The 22646-nt window shown below is 34.2% G+C and overlaps 1 protein-coding gene across 3 annotated transcripts in view; it reads right to left on the bottom strand.

Annotated features, from left to right (window-relative positions):
* The window catches only part of LOC132703517 (uncharacterized), a 90959-nt gene that overhangs the window by 66290 nt on the left and 2023 nt on the right, over window positions 1–22646 (bottom strand). For 2 of the 3 annotated variants that reach the window (XR_009619093.1, XM_060672833.1), the window contains exon 2: window positions 16235–16377. The exons of the other annotated variant lie outside the window; for it this stretch is intronic. The gene's annotated coding sequence lies outside the window, so the exon portion shown is untranslated. The remainder of the gene's footprint in view (window positions 1–16234; window positions 16378–22646) is intronic. 3 annotated transcript variants of the gene reach the window in all.

Here is a 22646-nt window from a genome sequence, read left to right as displayed (position 1 = left end):
GGAAAGACCCGGGCAAGCTGTAATAATGAAATATGGCCGAACAGGTCCGTACTTTGCTTAGAATTTAATTACTTGGGCTTTCGTTAGAAAAGATACTAAACAATATTTATTTATTTATGTATGTATTTATGTTTAAATCAAAAATAAAATTACAAATTATTTTTATTACCCACTTAAATTACTTAAAATTATTCACATAATATATCAGTATTGTTATTATTTGTTCTATATTATTTGCAATATGGATATACTATTGTTCTGCTTTTTCTATATGTTTAACAGAATTTGTCCAACTTTGTGGAGGGATGTTAAAAACTTCGGTTTCTATAAGTCTGAGGACATTGGAGCTAACAAGGGGAAAAACATTGTTACGACGAATGGCAGATTTCAGTTGGCGCCAAACATGTTTAATGGGATTAAATATACAGTGGTAAGGTGGAAGCCTTAAAACTGTACGCCTTAGATTTTTTGCATAATTATCACAGACGTATTCCTTTTGTAGGTTCAAGCTTTGTAGAACTTCATTTAATTGCTTTTTGGTATTATCTTCGTGAAAATAACTGTTGTTATTATACATGTAGTTATGGATTGTTGCTTTTGTGTCATATGTGGAAGGGGTTTTAGTCAACTGTCTACTGTGATAACTTGCATGGTCCATTAGAATGACGCTATTAGGAGGAATGTTTGGAACTAGTTTGTTTTTAAACCAACTTTCAAATAAATCAGCGGTGGTGTCTTCATGGTAATCCAGAGAAGAATCTTTAATATTTTTCGCAGACAGAGAAAGTCCATTTGGAATCCAACCATCTTTCGAGCCAGCATGCAAAATAGTTATTCTTTTACCTCTTTTTGATGGCGCGTTTGTTTTACACATCAGTTGAGTCAACCCAACCCTTTTCCGGGGTATCAAAAGTGTCGAACCAGGTTTCATCCAAGTAAATAATTCGCCTTTGTTGTTCTCTGTAAATCCTAATTTTTTCTAGATATTCCAGTCGCCATTTCCGAATTCTAAAAGATTCCATTAAAACTTGCCTTTGGTCAATCTTTTAAAATCTAAAACCCATGTGTTGAATACACTTCCATAAGGTAGTTCTGAAACATTTAACACCGGTTTCATCTTTTTCAAGCCTCCTAATTAAGATATCTAATGTAGGCACGCTTTGTTACCATTATAACTGGTAAATTTTGATCACTTTCATCTACACTCGAGGAAATGTCAGCATCGCTTCTTTTTTTTCCTCGCTGAGATGGGATTATTCACAATTTTCCATAGAGTTGATGTTGGAATTGTCGTCAATGTGGCCGTTTCTTCTAAAGATGCTTGCTTGCTGGAACCACGTTCAATGAGAGTCAAATAAACATTGTTTATAACATCCTTAGTCTCAATAGAATAGTGTTTTCTACATTTGGGCGGGAGCATCTCCTGAGATACACTAGATTCACACATATTTTGCATAATTCGCACACGATTCAACAAACACTGTATTACACACGAAATAAGAATGATTACTAATAAACTTAAACTAATTAGTATACCAAACCAAAGAATATTAAACACAGGTGGGTATAAAATTATTTTCTATTACGGACCACAATTTTACCTGAATTTAAATTCCGAAACTTTAGGTAATAATCTTGTTGCATTGTATGTTAATAACCACACTACAAAAGCAATTGGCCACTTTCTTATATCTACGAACAGACCATACCGTTATTGTTCAGACAGTAACAAAAGTTAGTAGACGCGAATCAGATGATTTTTTATTAAAACAGTCATTTTAATGGCGAGTATGTATTATAGAAATTAAACAATATTGATCAATTCATGAACAGTTAATAAGCTCATCGATGTGATTTAACCTTTCTATTGCGTTTTTTCGATCGATTTTAATTGTTTTTCTGAAAACTATTTATAAATTACTAATGCTGTTGCCTATGCGATTTATTATCAGCACATAAAAATGCTTTACTAATATTTAATAAAAAATTGGTATTGTTACAAAATAATCGTAATTGCCAAAAAATACAAAACAAAAAAGGTAATCTACCTATATACATTATGTAAAAGGACTTCATAAAACATTGTGAATTCTCATTACTTAAATTTGATTTATTGGTGTAATCATATTATTACAAAAAATGGTTATACTTTATATTTGTATATGTAATGTAATTATTTTTTATCATTTTATTTTAATTTGAAAACTTTGTAAACTTCTGACTTGGAATTTTTTTTGTCATCGCAGCCAAATATTTTGCATTTTTGTTGAATGTATGCGAAATTATCGGACAAAAGGGCTAACTAGAGCAAACTACGTAATCCGTGCATCCGCGGAAACTAATATCTAATTTTGGCTTACAATTGCGCCGTCTGGGAGTTCTGGAAACGGTAGTTCGCAATGAATTTGGTTGCCTTCTGGATACACATGCAAATACGGAAATTAATGCTTGCGTAATAACGATAGTTTCCAGTTGCCTGCCAGTGACGTATCCTAGCAAAATCTTGGACTGAATTTTCTTTTAAAACAACAAGACAAAACATAAACTTATAGTGCATTATTGGTAGTCTTTTTCCAATTCAATGATAACGAATCATAACGAATCACATCCGAAAACTGGAGACTTTCGTGAAACCACAACCAAACGTTCTAGGCAAATATAATTTTTAAAATGATATGGATATATTGAGAACGTCAGTATGACTTAAGTGCATTAAGAGTAAGATAATAAAATTACGGCAGAATCTACAGTTGATTGCAATTGTTTTTAGCAGTTCCCGTTTTGTCAGAGTCATGTTATTTATTTGGTGAGAGGCGTTACACTAGGTGTAGACGTTGACTAGGTATTTACATTGGTTAGCTGTTGTTGCGCTATTTATTGCATTAAATTCTTAGGCAAATGGTTTATTGCTGAAAATTCTTTATGCGTAAGACATACATACACACATAATTTCAAGCAAAAATGTCAATATCAAAATATTTTTGATACAGTTCGGGTTAGCACATCTCCAGTGATGCGATATATATAAACTGACTCTCCACTATTTTGTTCATTTCAGGTCATATTTTTAAAGAAAAAGGACCCGAAATTTCTCGCTCCAGAAATTTTCATATAAATGCCGAACTCATATATTCAGTAAAGATGACAAATAAAGGAGGATCCGAGTAGTATTTATGGACTGTATCTGCATGGCAGCCTGAAAAAGTCGGGTTATTCGAAAACCGGCCTTCAAAAATATTACGGAAAGTTCTGCCTCGACAGCGTATTTTGCGTCGCCCATCATGAAATCGATACCAAGAACGGGGATCTAGAGGTACAGAGATGCTGGGACCGCACTTAATAAGCGTACACATAATGCTTCCTCATCAAAGTATTCCAATGACTTTAGTTAATAAGGGAGAGGCACTTGTGCAACAACCAAATGAAACTGGATTATTCCAAAAAGGATATTGGTGAAATTAACGTGCCAAGCCAAGATCATACTCTGATTAGTTCTATGTTATATTCCTACTATTCCTCTCTGTATTGTTCCAGTATAAAAAATATTCTAGTGCATCACATTACTAAATAAGGATATATTGACAAATATTTGTAATACCTAATCGAATATATACAGTTCTAGAAATGGAGGAAACCTCTGCTCTGTTGCGTATGACTTGCTTCAGTTATATCGATTTCGATAATAATTTTTACTATATTGTTATTAGGGTCTTGTGGTTCAGGAACATGGATTTTTGAGAAATTTATGAAATATAATGAATTGCACATAGATTATTTAGCCCTTAATAATTTACATAATAACAATGATCTGGGTAGATATCTATCAGCACTTCGGCATACAGCATGAATAAACTCAAGTTAGTTAGTTTTAGACAAAAAGTAAATCCTATTTGTTAATCCGAAGTCGAAGATTTGAAATTGTTAATTGGGCACTAATAAAGTCTTAAACAAGAATTTTTATAAAATCTTCTCTATTGGAAAATTTGTTGCTATTCAGTTTTTTGATTGCTTTCATTTTGGTATGAAATATAACCATACTCCTTTTCGAGCAAAAGTTGCAATTTTCCAGAATGGAATATTTACATTTATGCGGAGTTTTGTCCAAAACATTAATAATCTTACATTGCTCTTCTTATTATATGCAACAAGCGCAGTAAACGGCATTTGACGAATTTATTCGACACTAGCGGAGCAACTTAAAAAGTTTACCGAACGTGATGCATACTATACTTTTTCTACGAGCTTTAGTTTTTAGGTACATTTTCGCAAAACAACACGAATACATTGACAAACGTCAAAATTCAAGGCGTGGGAAATATCTCCGAAAACATCCGATTGCTCCCAAATCCGTGCGGTAAAATCCCGGAAATGTCCGAAGTGGCTCGGATTGATGGGAAACGAAACTGACCTGATAAATTGACGCTTTCAGCACGCTAGATCCGTGTGCAATTAAGCATTTTACAGACGGGAGTAGAGAAACACAATTTTTGATAAAAATTTGAAAGAGATGCACAAAAAAGGTTATGATAAAAGTCATAACGCAAAGAATAACTCGTACGCCACCAATTTTTGTGGTATTATCTTTGAAAACATATTAATACGCGATTTAGACTACAAGACATAAAAGGCGCATTTTTCACTAAAAGTAAGTTGTAAGTCAGTGCTCTGAAATAGCGTTAAATCGAGTTTTTAAACGTATAAGAGTTAAGGTGACATTGAAAAATGCATTCTAAAGCGTGAACCGATGACGTGACGTAATACACATTCGGCCACTAAAAATAAAACAGATTCGTAACTAAATCATTGGTATATTATAAGCAACTACCAAGTAACAATAATTATAAACGTGATTCTAATTTCCCTTCTTTAAATTCTTCAAAAACGTGACAGAACAAATCACGGCCACAGGCAGAGACAGATAAACGGACGTCTGCAGTATTCCATGAAATAAAAGTTGTCCGCGCGTCACTCGCGGTCTCGCCATTATTATGAGCTGAAAAGATAAAAAGTTATTTCGTAGTAGAGAAACGCACAGTTCTCCCAACTTATTCGGGTAGCCGATAGAAATCTTCGTTCAACGAAAGAATGCACGCTGACAGCCCCCGATATTTTTAAATTGACGTCTCTTTTGACGATGACGTTTGACGTTTAAACTGGAATGGCAACGGCACGATAAAAGTAAGGCAAATTTTGCAGTAGAAAAAGACGGTTATTAAAGGGGATCGTATTCCTCTTGTTTGTTTATATAAATGGGAGAATGGGGTGTTGTTGTATTATATTGTAAAATTAATTGTTCAGAAAGTGGCGGTATTAATTTTGTCAGTATATGCAGTATTATGCAACAAGTGAGGTAAACGGCATTTGATTCACGAGTTTGACACGGGCGGATCGAGTTTTTAATAAACGAGTGAGTTAAAAAGTTTACCGAACATACTATACTATACTTTTTCTACTACCGTTAGTTTTTGGGTACATTTTCGCAAAACAACACAAATACATTCACTGACATAACCGTCAGAATTGACAAACGTCAAAATTCAAAACGTGGGAAATATCTCCGAAAACATCCGATGGCTCCCAAACCCGTGCGGTAAAATTCCGGAAATGTCCGAAGTGGCTCAGATTCGTGGGAAAGGAAACTGACGTGGTAAAGTGACGCTTCCAGCGCGCTCGGTGAGTAATTAGGTACTTTACAGACGGCAGTAGAAAAAAGTCTTTACTTACCTATTTATTAATATATTATTTCCTGAAAAGGAAAACATTTAAAATTTTCTTTTTTACGTACCTAAAAATTCGTGTGCAACTTATATATTGTATACATCATTTAAATCATTTAAAAAAAGTTTATTATTCGACATTTGCAAGATTATCCAGTCAAATTTTGGTTAAAAAAATGATTTACCCCAAAAAAACAAACAGGCAGAAAAATTGAGAGTTAATATTAACAATCTCTTTTTTCACTTATGTTCCGTTAGTATTAATGTGTATGAGGAAAAAAAAACACATTACCGCACATTAAATGATGAGTAATTTCTCGGATAAAACCTGCGATATAATATTTGAATTAATATTCGGTTCTTCAATTTTAGCTGTGATTGTTTTTTAATCTTGGAAATCTGTACTGGAATCAGGAAACTCCGTTCAAGACTTCAAAATCTTCAGAAAAATTGAAATGTGTAAGCAATTTGAGGATCGGACTATATAAAAAAAGTGTACATTTGTTGCATATAAATGTTATAGTAAGAATTTGATTTGAAATAAATTTGTTTGTGCGAAGATTTTGTAGGATGATTTTTACAACGAAATAGTGGTGAGGGTGCGACAGATCTAGAAATAATTTTACTGCATACGTCCGAAAATGATGTCGGTTCATGTAATGCGTCACTTTTACTTGAAAGGATTCTTTGAGTTTCAATTTAGTTTTTGGACTAAGGTTTTAGTCTCCAGTATTTCCTCATTCTTCACGATAACTACTAACTACTAAAACTACTAAGCTACCAATTTACGTAGTTGTCGTGACACTACGTTAATCGATACCAACTACCATTGATGACGCCACCTTAAAATTGCACTAGAAACCATAACGATGACACATCTCTAGCAGCATTTTTACTCTGACGTTATATTTCTTTTCGAGACATGAAAAGAAAACTCGAGAAATGGAACTCAATTTATAAGGCCGACTGTTGATGTCAGCCCGATGTAAAATGGCGCTCTCGACTAAGCTCTAAGAAACCCCCGTTGCTGCATGGTGGGGGATACTGTCCCCACAAAACGACTCTTGAACAATAATAGACGTTGCAAGCAACTTGGGCGTAAATAGGCATAGCATAGTAGCTATTAACACTCGAGACAAATATATGGAATGTTGCTTTACACGACCCTGTTTATGTAGTCAGTGGAGCCTGACCTCATAAAAAAACACTTTATACGACATCGTCCTTTTGTGAGATGCTTTCTCCGAATATAATCCTAAATAACACTCGGAAAGAAAATATTGCTGAGCTAAGTTTTAGCAGCAAGTTCCATTTCCAGAGGGAATAAAATGATTTAATGGGCCATATCGTTTTAACGAGCTAAGCTACGCTCAGTAATTGATAATAACAAGTAAAAAGCATATCAAGAGTATGGCAAACCAGTTCGTTCTATAACGGATTCCCTGGTAAGAACACAATAATCAGCGATACGAAATATTGAGGCATTTTTGAGAAATTCTAGGGTTTGCACCGTTCACAGATTTACCTGAAAAGATCGGCAAGTTCAAATAAAACTCTATAGTTTATTGCATATTCAATTTTTTTCAGTTAAATTCTAAGTAAATTTGTTTATATGTATATTGCAAGGCAATGTCTAAATTTTAATATATGTTTTTTGACCAATTTTTTTATGAGTAACCTATAAAACAAGAAGGTTTGAATATAAAACTTAATCTAGGTAGGAGTATATACTTCATAATCTTCAAGCCGAGTTCAGACGAGAAGCAGAACGACCCGACTTGAAAATGGCAAGTGAGATCTTGCCGAAACGTTGTCAGCAAAGGACTACCTCCACTTGGAGCCAGCCAGACCAGACGCGGAGTAAAACCCGGAAGAATTTACAACACACATATAAGACCCGCGGAAGCCTAAAACAAAACACATATATATATATATATATATATATATATATATATATATATATATATATATATATATATATATATATATATATATTTTTTTTTTTTTTTTTTCACGTATTGATTCACGGATGGAAACATGTGATGACACTATATTCCGGGGTATCATCCGTTCGCTTGTTGAACTCCGACTGGAATCCTGCAGACGTTGAGCCAAAATCTCACTTGGCATCTTCAATGCTCGCGCTCGCCAAGTGTTCGAAGTGTTTTCGGAGCGCGAGCATTGAAGATGCCAAGTGAGATTTTGGCTCAACGTCTGCAGGATTCCAGTCGGATGCAGGATTCCAGTCGGAGTTCAACAAGCGAACGGATGATATTCTGGCAAAATAACAATGTGTAAACTGCCACAGTAAAGCAATATTTCCATATCTCGAAGAGAACATGAATGTAAAAACTTTTCTTTTAAGCGGCCTGCTTTTGGTATGCCGATAATGGTGGCTAAAATAGTTGGACAGACTCGTTAAGTTCACACGAACGTCGCTCAATCAAACTTGCGGTTTCTGAACTACCGAAGAGGGGACAGGAGGCAAGCCCACGTGATTAATAGCAAATTCCCTCGAGGTAAATCCCCAAAACCCAACTCAAATGTCCCACCCGGCCTAAAACAAAGAAAACGAAACGTCAAAGTAAATATTGAACGAGTCCCACAGCAAACAGCGTTCCGTAGGCGAACGAATTATAAACCCAATTATCTTTGCTCCAAAAACGAGACGATACGTATTTAAATGCGATCTTAAATTTTGACGAAATAATGAATAAAATTATGAGGGAGAACAAAACCCTTCCAACGCTTTACGTTTCGCATCCGGCAGCTTCCCAGTTCCATTTTGTTAAAACGACTAAAGGTAATGGAGTATCGTTTAAAGCCCGTTATCAAATTTCCTTTTTATTGGTACCAAGCTCAAGATGCACCTCGGGGAGCTTTTAATAGCGCTAAAATTAGTTTAATAGTGCTCTCCTAACTCTAGAGTAGAGGAAACTAAAAAGGTAAAAGACAGGATTGATACGAAACCTCGCTGAACGACTCCTTTCATCTATATTAATTATTTCACTTGATCTTTCAGTAATTTTTATTTATGCCCAACATTTTTGTGAGTCGAACAAATTAGTTGGTCAAGTTTGATCAGGTTACTGATAAATTCAATGTAAAATCACATATTTTAGGTAAAGTATTCAAGAGATTAAGATTGCAAAAAGTCGTAAAACCCAACATATCTCTTTATAACCAACAACGAAAGCATTGTAAGAAATAAACTCTTTACTGAAAGGTTGAAGATAACATAAAGTTTCTATTAAGAAAGAATAAGATTTATTTCTGAAAAATCAACAGATGCGTCTCTTAATTTTTTCTCAATTTCATTATTTTTATCTGGATATTCATTATTCTTAGTTGCCTTCCCAGTTAAACCAGCTCAGATTATCCCCCAAATTCTTAAATACATCCATTTGATGAAAAATTTGTTGGTATGGGATTATTCTTGATATAGCCTGTTTATCCTATTTTATTAAATTTCTAATACTATTTATTCTACTCCCTTCTGTAAAATACCTAATTATATACCAATCTAGCTCGCGGAAAGTGTCATTTTACCTCGTCAGTTTCGTTTACCGCACAGGTTTAGGAGCAATCGGATGTTTTCATGACTTAAAAAGTTTACCGAACATGTTGCATACTATACTTTTTCTACGACCGTTAATTTTTGGGTACATTTTCGCAAAACAACACGAATACATTCACTGCCATGACCGTCAGAATTGACAAACGCCAATCATCCTATTGGCTTCTAAAGAGCTTGACTGAAACTGGCTCGCATTTTACTCCGTGCCTGCTTATATATTGTTCGTTGAACCTAGAATTAAAACGGTGCTTCTGCTTTTCTCTCTAGTAACTTCAACATTAAAGATATTAAATGTTCCATCAAAAAATACATTTCACCACAACCTTCCAATAATAATGAGGCCGAAAGCAATCCTACACTTACCACTGTGGTCCTTTCTTACATTCAAAACATCACCGACCACATATTAAAAATTCTAAAGAAACATAACGTTAAAACCAGATTTACCACTTGTCTAAAAATCTCTCAATATCTTCGGTCCGTCGAAGACAAAATTCCATTTGAGTTTACAGCATTCCACATATATGCGGCAAGGAATACATTGGAGAGACCTGGCGAAAAATATCAACTAGGCTCAAAGAACACGAACATAAAATTTTATTCGATAAAACTAAAACTCTTGCATGTAATCAATTCTTCTACCAACGAAAAATCCGAGAGTCTATAGAAATCTATAAACAACCTAACAATCTTAACCGCGACTCAGGTCTTTATCTGTCACCAATATTTGAATGAGTCATTTGAGACGGTGTTTATCCAGAAGTTTTGTAAAAAGTAACCTTATGCTTGTTGGGTTTGTAATAGAAAAGGATTTTAAATAGTGTCCTATACCTTCCTCATTATTAAATCACGATAACGATGTAGGTAACCGCTGTGGACTAAACTAGACTAAACCGTTACATCGCAGTAAGTAGATATTACTAATGAGAATTAGAAAATAAGAGTTTCCAATTGAAAATAATGATTTACTACCCTAGTGAAAGTACGATTTAGGCTATGCAAAAATAAGATTTCTAAATTTGAAATGGTCTTTTTTCTCGTAATCTTTCATTTACCTTTCGATTCCCGGCGGTTAAATGCCACGATTGGCCTATCCCGTTCTATGGTGCGGAAACATGGTTCATAAAAATCAGGACATTGAACAGAATAGAGCATTTGGAACGTGGACCGATGGCAAACTGTTTTGTATACCTCGAAAGGCGCATGTGTCAAGAACTTACATGCAGATAGACCGAGAATTGCTGAATATCGCCAGCGGAGAATATTGAATCTTAATCACTTTCACATTGATACCTGACATTACATTCCCAAATTTGTGACAACTTCGTGATTTGCGAATATAGGGACTACGATGTTAGAAATCAAGTGCAGCTATGCCTTTATTTTCAGAAATCAGAGTAAATATATTAAAAATAATTTAAATAATCGGTGGCAGATAAATTATTACTAATCCTCTTCTCAAACACTCAAACCTCTCAAAATTAACAATTAACTATTCTAATAAATAAATTAAAATTAGTATATTTATAACAATGTGTAAATTTTTGTAATTAACGTAAATTAATTTCGTTTTGTAATTTTTGATTCGTTTTGACTCTTTATTTATTGGTATTCTGCCCGAGAAGCATGTTTGGTATCGACTTCACATCGTTGCCAGTGGTTCCATCCCCTTCACATCTTACGCTCGTTAAGCTCCCGATTTGGCGACAAAACCCGATATCTTATTCAAATTTATCGTTCTATATTCACGCCGCCTTTTCCGTCATTTCCTTATACATTTTTTACACAATACTTTGTCACGTACCACACTCGACTTCATTTTTTGAGAAGCCTTTCTTTTATTATTTCCTCACATTTGGATGCTTCGGTTTCACACTGAAGTGATTTTCTCCCACTATTGAATATACAGGGTATTATTAAATAAGTTTCTGCTATTTCACGAGGTGTTTTCATAATTTTTTTACCGTGCATGATTTGAAAATTGGTACCTGGTGCTTTTCGAAATGACTTTAGCTTATTTAAAAACTAAAAAAGCTAAACTAAATAAAATAAAATACACATGAATAAATAATTGTGTGAAGTTATTTAAGCAACCCCTGATGTCACGAAAGTTAAGAACGTTTTCTAACTTCTTTTTGGAAAGGATTAAATCGTAATTGATATTACCATCTTTCAAGTGTAAATAATATACCTTTGGATATGATCAAGATCCAGACTCAAAATTATTTGATGGTTGCTTTAAAAAATTATTTGCATAAAATATTCCAAAAAAATAGTGTATTGAAATTATTCTGGATAACCCTAGGTACCTTAGTTAACTTTCGCATTCAAACCATGCCGAGCATTTCACTAAAATATCGAATTATGCACGGATCAAGCATGCGGAAAGCGTCACCTTAATACCTTAGCTTCATTGCCCATTATCGCAAACCTTTCGGACACTTACTTACTCGTTTATTGCCCTGCTGCGCTTCTCTCGTGTGCAATCAAAATCGTTACTAAAGTGGAGCTCAAATTGATGCTTATATTGTTAAAACTCAATCTGACTAGAACTCACGCTCGGTTCGCCTGGAGCTTTCTTTAATTTAAGAATATGTAAATAATATTATCGTACAACAGCTGAATCTAATCTACTTAATTTTGTATACTATCAATTCAAAGGCAAGACTCTTAAATCGGTATCTATACGATTTTACAAAATGACGGTGTCATTAAAATTTTATGGCATACAGGAAATAAACCAAAAATTCTGAAACGAACCATAAATAATAAATAGCTTAAACAGAATATCGGACAAACATTTTCTTGAATGTGTTTCCGAATAAAAGTCTGGGACGTTTTACGATCCGTACATTGTATGGTCGCCGGAGATCCAGAAAAGACATATAATACATGTTTTCAATAGAAGCGAAATAAACAAATCTAAAGGCAAAGAATAGTGGACATGGCCTTACGTATAAGTCGTATTTTAGACAAATTACGTGAAATAACTGCGAACGGCATGTTAAAAATAAAAAAGCGTGTGAAAAGTACGTCGTTGGGTTTTAGATTTTTGGTGGTTCGGTCGGTTGTTCGTCTTACCGGCCTACCGTGTCTAATCGATCTATTGCGGCGAATTTCATGTTTCTCTCATCAGGTTCAGCCGTCGTATGAAGTTCTTTACTTTGTGTGGCGGCATGTTCTTCAGATTCTAAGTCTTTCCATCGCCGGGCATAAACAAAACTCCTCCGCAAGACCGTGCATGTGGTGTTTGAGGTCGCAGTGTCCGGTATACATCAGGGTTTCAGGTTTGTCGAGGGTCAGAATTCGTGAAACATTGTATTTATGTCTTCCAATGAATTGGTTCTGGTAATCGTAGCTTGTGTAGGAGAGCTTCCCCTACTTTCCAGGAGTCGATTGCATGTCTTGCCGGTTGACGAGAAATAGCCAACATCGGTTGTGATCCTATCCTTCTGCCCCCATTCCATGCCAAAAAGTTTACTTTTTCGTTTCTCTCCAGACCACTGGGTAGAGGTATCGACGTCAGGGTTACTTAATTTCGCGTCTCTAAGATAATACAGATTCTTGGTAGCTCCTTACGGTTTTGGAGAGCATTGAAGCGATTTCAACATCTTTAATGCTGCCTGGCTATCTTTTGGTATTATGATGTTTCTCTGTCTGAGTTGCCACTCTACCAGCATTTTTGCATAGAGCTCGATTTTTTAGATGTTTTTAGATGTTCCACAACATCTTCACTGCTTTAAGAACCGTCTGTGAACCAACGCTGTCCTTTCCCCGGGAGCTCAGTATTATTTTGTACCCATTATTCTCTACCTCTATTCTTCGCATGGTATTTTCGACGTGACATTTATAGCAACGGGATGCGCTCCATGACACGCACGAGTTATATATTTTATGAACCTTTCGAAATAATAAGCTGTAAACAAAATTTCAAGAATACAAAAATTTAAATTTTCCCTTGTTTCAAGAATTGGGAATTAATAACAATATAAAACTTCGAATAGTTAATTGGCATAATAACTTTGATGCTCTAATAAGAACCAAAGATTTATTAGATATGAAAGCTATAATAAACTATGATGAAAAAACATTAAAATTGGGTAATCGAATAATCTCATTTCTTATGGCCTACAATAAACCAATTGAACTCTGTTTTTCTAACAAAAAAAATCTCAAAATTCCAGTAACTCAAAGGGAAGGTACGGTACACTTTTGCCATCTTTTCAAATAAATAATTACACAATTCCAGATACTCTAAGTAACATGTACAAAAGTAACAACATTTCCCTTGTGCGAAAGAACACCTTGGATGAGTCAATAAAAAGCCTCCAGTCCTCAGAACTATACCAAGTGTATTTATTAGATTCGGAATATCGGTGCAATAAACAAGTGAACCACTTTCTTCAAAATAGCCCATAAATTCTGTCTCGCGCTTCCTGAAATATGAGATTTTAACGTCTTGTGCCAGTAAATTCTTACTTCAAAGTCTAGATGCTAATTTTTCGCAAATATCCTTAGGTTCACCTAAGTCTCTCACTGAGTCATTAAATTCTGATTGTGAAAATAACTGTGGTTGATCCCCAACATCACTAAAGGTATCTTCATCTATTTCACACATAGCAAAACGTATTTGGAATATTTTTACAAAGTCTTGGCATTTTAAAAAGAAATTTAACTGCACAATGCTCAGTAATCTTACGAAAAGACTGCCTACAACAAACGCAATTATATGATAAACGGGCTTTCTTCAATACATGCCGCCACGACCCGACGCGGCCAAGTTTTGACTACATTTTTGGAACCCAGAAGCTATATTTTGCCTTGGGGGATTCCCCGCTAATATTCTGTTAATCTGTGCAAGATGTATGCCAGTGGCGTAGCAATTTCAATTTTTAGAACGTAATGAAATGTTCCCATTTTTAAAACAATATATATGACATCTCAAAAATTAATTCAAAAATGTGTGATAAAAACAAAAAAAGTTCTTTTTCCATTGTTATAGTTGCTAGAACTCGAAAAATATGAAAAATACCAATTCACAAAATCTTTGTTGGTCTTTGGTATCAATCAAAAACAATTTACCACCATAAACGTATATCTTAATAATAATAATTAACTGAAAATAAAAAAGAACAATAATTTTTCAAAATTTGGTGTTGTCTGCTGAACTAAACAAATGTATTCTTTTATTAAAGTTGGGGATAACACGCCAGGGTTGCGGCGTACTTTCAAATATTGGTGGAAATATAGAAAACATCGGGAACGTAGTATGAAAACGTTTTTTCTGGATAAAGCGGATAACCTTTTCGGGCGATAATCTGGAAAAGTGGACGAGAGGGTTGGAATGGTTAAAATAGGTTTCCGATTGTTTCGAAAACTTCGTCATGAATTTTCAAAAAAGCAGGAAAAAGTAAACAAGGAAAGTGAGACTGAAGACTTCAATGCAGTACAGTGCTAATAAAATATAAACCCTAATAAAATTATCATAAACCAAAGACAAACGTTATAATTTTGGTACGTTTTTACTATTAAGAAAAAAAAGTTTTATGTTTCAAATAATACAGTTCATCGATTTAAGTAACTAGCAAAAAAATCGTCTTGGCCTTTTGGTCCAGAGTTTCTGCCAGTTTGTGCTAAACTTTCCCACGAAACGTGGGCCGCATTCTTCGTAAAAGCTAAACGTGAAGAAGATTTAGCCTAAGTAATCGAGTAAACATAAAAGGGTCAAAGTTTAAAGGGATCCCGTAAAAGCCGCTAAATTCCAGCTCGCATAACGGTTCGTTATGCAGTCAGGCAATGAAATGAACTTCGCCTATTTACTTGGTCCGTTCCCTAATTGCATTAAAGGATGGAAAGGTGGATTGCAACTTTGTATAGGGTCAAATGTTAGAGCTTAGAAGGCCTCGTTTACTACGTGTGGCTCTGGCTCTTTCTCGGTTATATTACTATGTTTATTGTTTTTGAGACGTCTGGACTTTGTACCGTTATGTCTTCCATCTTAAGTTTAAATCAAATTTAAAATTGAATTATTTTCTGGTTGAAACTGTGTGGGGTCTTACAACGAACGTTTTCTTTTTTTTAACACGTTCACTCCCAGAGCCGGCATGGTCTAATAGCGAATTCCATTAGGACACTCAGTCCGCGTTTGTATCTCAGATAGGAACATTTTTTTGTCAAAAAATCAACTTACAAGATCCAAGCATATCTGTTAACCTGAATGATACCAAAACATGACATCAGTATCTTTGTAAAATAAAAAATTGATTAAAATATCTAACTTTTTAATCTAGGCAAAATTAATTCTACTACTTAAACCAAAAGAAAATTTGTGCAATCATTTGTGATATTGCACTTTGCCAGGGTTATTTTTAAAACAGTGTCTGATTCTGATTTTCTTTTAAAATTTGTTGACATAATAATGATTGATGTCAATAAAATTAAATAGCAAATTATTTTGGTCACTATGGGATGGATCTAAAACAAAATTATTAACTAAACCTAATTTCAGTGAATTTTGATCGGTGTCTTGAGCTTCACGATGCGCTATACATAAAATGATGTAATTTAATTAAACCTAAAATACCCCAAAATATTAATTTCAAAATGCATATGATGATAATAGATTATTATGCTCGCCCATATAGATCGGAAACGCGGACTCTATTGTATATCTTCCATGTATATACGCATAATGAATACGCAACCAAAGGTTATAGGGCATTATTTGCAATAGCAGAATGTGTTATAATTATTCGACAACTGGGCGAGATTAACCCATTCGGTACAGTCACTATAATTTTGTGTTAAATGTTGCGTTAAATCGGTTAATCGAGCTTAGTGGGTTGTTGAAAAACTTTTGTTTTCCCCAGCGTATTTATCAGCGGCTTTCATAGTACGTAGATAAAAAGGGCTTGCAAACAATGCGATTAAATTTACATACCGAATTGCTGCGTTGTCGTCAAAAAATTTTGTTATTTTCAAAACACTTGTACCATTTCACTGACAACGTTACGTCACAAGTTTACACTTTTCAGTATTTTTTCTTCATCGGAGAATTCGTAACTATTAGAACTTTGTCGGAATCTGCAATCAAACAAACACATTAACGTTCTTGTTTAAAAAAATTTATCAAGCCTATACTAATTTGTCAAACTAAGCAAAAATCGAAAGGTTTTAGTGTTTTACTCTTAAAATGAGGTATTTTTCTCTATACAAGGACTTACTTACTTAAATATATGTACCAAACAAGGGCGAATTCCTCGACCAAGTTTAGGCCCAAATACATTCAATATTATTATTTTCCATCCCAGCCTAGCCCAATATCTAGCCGTACGTTTTAAATGCTATCATAAAAGTAAACCAGAAATATATTAGCAGAGCCATTTCATATTTTCGAATTTTGTTATTACTTGAGAGAATTTGATACATTCAACCGCGTCATAGTAGAAACCAAAAGTAATTTAATGATTCAGTAACATTATGTACTCTTCCAGCTCTAGTGTTAATTTTCCCACATGTTCTTTTTTTATTTGAAAAAATATCTTTATTATAACCGTTTCGAAATTAGACACGCTAAATGCTTTTACGTACTATTTAAAGGATTATACAAAAGTTAATTTGACTATCAAGATCGACTTGACAAAATAACACTTGAATTCAAGAGCACTGCTTTCAAAAAGCGGCAATTAATTCCCTAATTTCCTACAGCGGAACTTTTAATCTTCCGGCTCCTTAATATTAATGAAACTGTTATAGCTGGACGGGACAGTCAGGCGATCCAGTCATTTTTATCAGCAGACAAGGCCTAAATACTGGCAAAATGTTATGGCCAACGTTTCTCGCAAAAATCTAATTAAGCTTTAAGCTCTCAACAAAAACGGCAATTCAAAACGTTATCGCTATCTAAAGTTCGTTCCTGTTTTGATGTCCGGCCGTTGTCATGCGACGTGCTTAAAAACAACGCCAGGTAGCGTGTTTAAGCGACGAGATGTCGTTAGCCTCTTTTCAGTTCGTTTTATTTTGCCTGTTCTTAAACCAGCAATCGCATGATTGTTGTCATTAGTCGTAAAGCGACAATGAAGTTGATGCAAATGTTATTTTTTACTTCACGCTCATTGTACATGATTGTATGGTTTTTTGAGTCGTGGACTAAACCATACATTAATGTTCACTGCTCTCAATGAAATTCCCTTCTTCGAGAAAATCCCCAAAATTCTGCATTCCTCATTTTTTAAATTTCTCGAAATATAAGTTCTTCAAAATTACTCTGAAATTATCCAAAAAATACACAAATATGCCTTATTAATTTATAGAGAGAAAAAAACACTTTTCTCATAATCATCAAATCGCAGAAGAGCGATATTAGTATCATATTATACAACTAGTGATGAGACCTAGTTCTACCAACACTCTACCCTAATCGATTTTGCAATATTTTGCAGAAATTTGTTTTCACTGGTTTTCCTTTACAGGGACACATACGGGTACAATCCACGGAAGAATCCTTTTATATTTTGTTTCTTGCTAAATGTATTTCTTAGTACCACCTAAAAAAATCACCTCTGCATATCCACCTTCTCGGTCCTTAGAAATTTATCATTTTCTTTTTACTCATACATTAACTAAACTATTCTTTGCTAAACGAGATACACCTGTCCTAATTCCAAGTCAATTCAGAGATATGGATATTCTAATAAATTAATGTTCATCCTCACCAAACTGGAATTTTTTTTAGGAACACACATTTTTGATTGATGAAATTAAAACATATGAATTAAGTATTCAATATTTATAAGCAAATAATTTTAATTTTTTAATTAGGAATTAATTCAATAGCACGTAGGCTCTAATCAGTGCTCGAAGCTCTGGTCTTGAGAGTACAACACAAATTTGTAGTATCCGACTTCTTTTTAAATTATAGATAATTTATTTTCTATTTCCTACCTCTGCAAGAAAGATCAAATTAAAACGTGCGGAAAGTGACAGCTAAAATTCACCCACGGACAAAAGTCAGTTTTGCAAACATTTACCCAAAAACTAAGCGTCTTAGAAATAGTACAGAATGCCACACGGTGATGAATTGGGTAAGCGTTTACATTTCCAGTAGACTACTACAGATAACTTATATATTTATTTATCTAGTGGCTTTTATTTCGTCACATTTTAACGTTTCGAAACTCATTGTTAAAAACTAAAGATCTTAAAACTCCATCATATTCTATAATCCCTACCGAAGGTTTTCAACCTATATGTTTCGTAACAAAAAAAAGCTTGATGTGGGTACGGCGAAATAAAGCGGGGAAAAATGGGATTACAGATCGCATTACAATGAAAGCCTTCGAGCAGTGGCTCGCGGAAACCCACGTCAAAGGAATTGAAAAATTGAGAAAGGCAGCAAAAAGTTGCGCGTTTCAGAATCGAACGCTGCCAGAAGCTTTTAACAGGATTCGCGGAGAAATATATACGTGGTAACATGTTACTTCCGCAAATGTCTCGCATGCAGAACAAAGGTAATATTTCTTGAGTTAAACTGGATGATTTTAGTACAACAGATTTTATAGAGGACTATATGAAAAGAAAAACAATAGCCACAATCAACAATATTCTAAGGATGACAATTAAGTATTTAGAGTTTCCTCGCCTCCAGGCACTTTTGGAACAATTGCTAATTCTCCAATTGAGTTAGGAGTTGGATTTGCTAAATCCATAGATGTTCTATAAGATTACCATCAGAACTCATGGATAGTCAATCTCAATTCCCATGTCTTCAATGTAACCAATAAAGCCGTAATAAGGAAAACATCTTCAAGGATACTGCGTACCAATCAGCATAAATTCTTAAATACACCTCAACACACTCTGTAAGATTGTCTCAACTAATGAAGAAACCATGAAATCTAAGATGTTATCAATCAGTTTTGCTTTGACAATTATATTATTGTTTCTGTAAAAACTTCCGCAATGTTTGAGGTGTGAGTTTTTGCAAATTATAACGGTCTCGTTTTATGCTGTTAAAGCTTGGGAACGAGATCGGGATCTTTTGGATTTGAACCAACGTCCTTCTATTAATTCTTTTAATAATAATTATTATTAATCTCATAAACTCGTTTATCAGGTGTGAATCCTTGACCAGAACACCTTTTGTATTCACCAGTCTTATTGTATCGTTTTGCTACACAAGTGATTGGTGGACATGCGATCTTCGCTGAATATATTCTTGTCTCTAACCCTCATTGGTTTAAAATATCTACATTAACTACAGTAAATAAATCAGTGGAAATAGCATATAAAAATGAAATGGCAGTCATTGGTAATCCCCAAAACATGTCATAGTATGCGATGCGAGTATGCGTTTGTGCGATACATATTTCTTATTTTTATATAACTATAAGATAATATAGTGGCCCTTCTACGGTAAAAAAATTATGTGCCGCAGGTGGCTATGATATTTTAGTAGGAAGGTGTGGATCTTTTGCGCATGCGTCAATTCAATTCTGTAATTTTTCTAGAAAATTGATTAATTTTTATAAGAACGCAACATGAATCTCTGAAATCCGACCATAATTCGCAACGCCGAGATGAGTAATTACCAGTGTCATGGAACATTCAGTACCCTGTACCATTGTTGTTTTCATTTTTGGTCTCCGTACCGTACTCACAAACTTGTATAATTTGTGCTTTCAATACTTTGTTGTTTTATGATATTATAATTATAATAATAATTAATTAATTAGAGAATCAGTGGTTCCTATGTATTTTACATTTAACAAACTGAAAAATAGACTTACAGAAATTACTAAACAGAATTCCCAACATTTTTAGGTACGCTTAAATAGCTACGAAGAATGTTTAGATGTACAACAATTACAGGAAATATAAGAAAACAATTAAGCTAAAAGTTGAAGTTTTACCAGAACAAGCATAAGAAATACCCATTGTCAACTACTGTCTATAGGCGGTGCTTCTTGAACACTTTTTCCACTAAGGATGTTTCTTGTACGATATCTAGTATCTCAAAGTTATTTCAGTAGAGGTGTTATATATGAGTTTATGAAAACTAACACTTTGTGGCGAATTACAAGCAAAAAAATCGGAAAAAATAGCTTATATGTAAAAATACATGTAGAAATTGCATCGTATCTACAGGGCTTAAAGAACAAAAACGCCAAATTATTTACAAAATTATACTGACGTCGACGCGGGTGCTGCACTGCTTTTCCACACCTTAACTTCTTTTTTGCCTATAAATTCAATAGGATTTCGACATATTTTAAGAAGATACTACCGTAAAAATGCCGCATCCAAACATGGACGATCTGTCAGCGACAATGTGGTGTGTTGAAAGCCGCAAGATCTCATGGGTTCACGGTCAAAATTTGACAGAAGCTGCCATTGGTGAAAAACGAAATTTTAAATCTCGCACATGCTCACGTTGAATGGTCCTTCTCAAAAAAAAATTACATAGTTGCTTCATCAGTTCCATTACTGTCAGCATGGGCAAGGCCTCTATTGTTATTTTCAATACTGGCATAAGTTACCTGAACATTATTTTGCGTCTTAGAAATTCGAAATAAACGTAAAACCCTCGAACCAAAGTTATGTATCAGTAAAAAACTTGCATATTATTAAAAAAATAAACAAAAAAGACTATGTTTACTTTAATAGAAAATAGAATATTTGTAGGTGTGAGTGAAAAATAGCATATGGCTAACAAGGATTTTTTTTTACTTTACTCTTACATAATAATACGTAATTACTAGAGGTCGGAAGAACTGTCTTAACAATGCAGAAACTGATGCTCGTTATTAAGACTTTTCTGTTTTCCTGCTTTCTTACACGATATACATAGAACAAAGAATTTTATGGTTAACGCAAATGTCCAAAACTTAGGGCACAATCTTAGAATATACTGGGAGCTATCCTAATATATTCTAAGCGGAAATCTACGATATACATGTTTGCTAATGAGAATCTCAAACATGGACTATGTGGAAGTGGTTGCTACTTGACAGCACAGAAACATTAATACATGAAATGAAATCGGAGGTTGAAAGTTTGGAACAATTGCGGTTAATCAAACTAAAAAATTTCTGCTAGCCAAAATAAACATTTCTTTTAACTAAAATGGAGTACTTTTAACTATAACAGTTGGAAGCAAAATTCAAGGAATTGCGCTCTTATTCCGAAATCATTTTTAAAATAGGTCGTTGCAGTAGCTTGACAAATTTTTCCGAAATAATAAAACAAAACCCTAACCAACAATTATAAATCATGCTGCCTCTTTCAAACTCCGGTTGCAGCATCGCAGCTGCCCTCGATAAAACTGCTTCGTTGCTTGACAAATGAACGTTCTTTTCGAAAAGGATCGTTTCATCCGAAAAAGTTTAATTCGTGCGATTTGTTTTGCTGACGCTGTCTATTTCTCGGAATATATGTGTTTGCAAAACTAACTACTAAATCGCAGTATTTCGCAGTCCTCGGATAAAATATTGTTGTTTATAAAAAGTGTTTGAAAACTGCGGACCTCCGACTAAAAGAGATCGCATGGAATCCGAGCCAAAGGATCGAAGTGGCCCTTTTAAGCTGATTACAAAAGCTTATTGGAATGAATTATTATGGTTTTTCTTCTGGTAATAAAATAAAAGTTAACACGAATCAAAGATGGGTACCGGAAACATTTTTTAAATATTTTTTGGCATTACTCTCCGTCTTTTTTTTTAAACAGGGGAAGAATTTCCTGACAACAACTTAGGTTTAGAGAGAATAGGCAGGAACTCGTGTTGTTTTGATAATTTAAATTAAATATCTGTAAGAATGTATTGAATATAAAAATGATTTAAGTTTAGCATAGTATCAAGTAAATTATTGTTCATATCCCCGTCATTGTCAATTACATAATTCATACTTATTTCAAATATTTTAGAAAATGTGATATTAATGTTTTCGAATTACAATTTTCAATATTTAAATTCGTTATTGCACAATATTTATTATTAAAAATTGATTATTACTTTTTATATGGACCTGTATACGAAAATTTCTGTTCGTTGTGTATACTCCCTAGCATCATAGTTGTGTAATCGTATATTACAGCATCGACCTTATCGAAACAGCGCGGTCCCTTCATTAAGACGCCCTCCAGCGCGCCATTTTAACTAAACACAAAAGTGGACCAAAATTGGATGCTTCAGAATGAGATATTATCTCCCGCTGCAGTGTACAATTTTCAAGAAACGGAACCCCTTTGTTTCCGTAATTATTCCCATCTAAATTCGCGACGACAAATGAAAGGAGGTGCCTAACTCTCCACGCGGTATTAATTTGCCGTTACTATTAAAAAAAAACAATACCGA

This window comes from Cylas formicarius, unplaced genomic scaffold (genome assembly GCF_029955315.1).
Source record: "Cylas formicarius isolate icCylForm1 unplaced genomic scaffold, icCylForm1.1 PGA_scaffold_6__28_contigs__length_40554024, whole genome shotgun sequence".
In the NCBI taxonomy this organism is placed as follows: Eukaryota; Metazoa; Arthropoda; class Insecta; order Coleoptera; family Brentidae; genus Cylas; species Cylas formicarius.
Note: the sequence above shows the minus strand (reverse complement) of the source record. Positions and strands in the feature narration are given on the sequence as shown.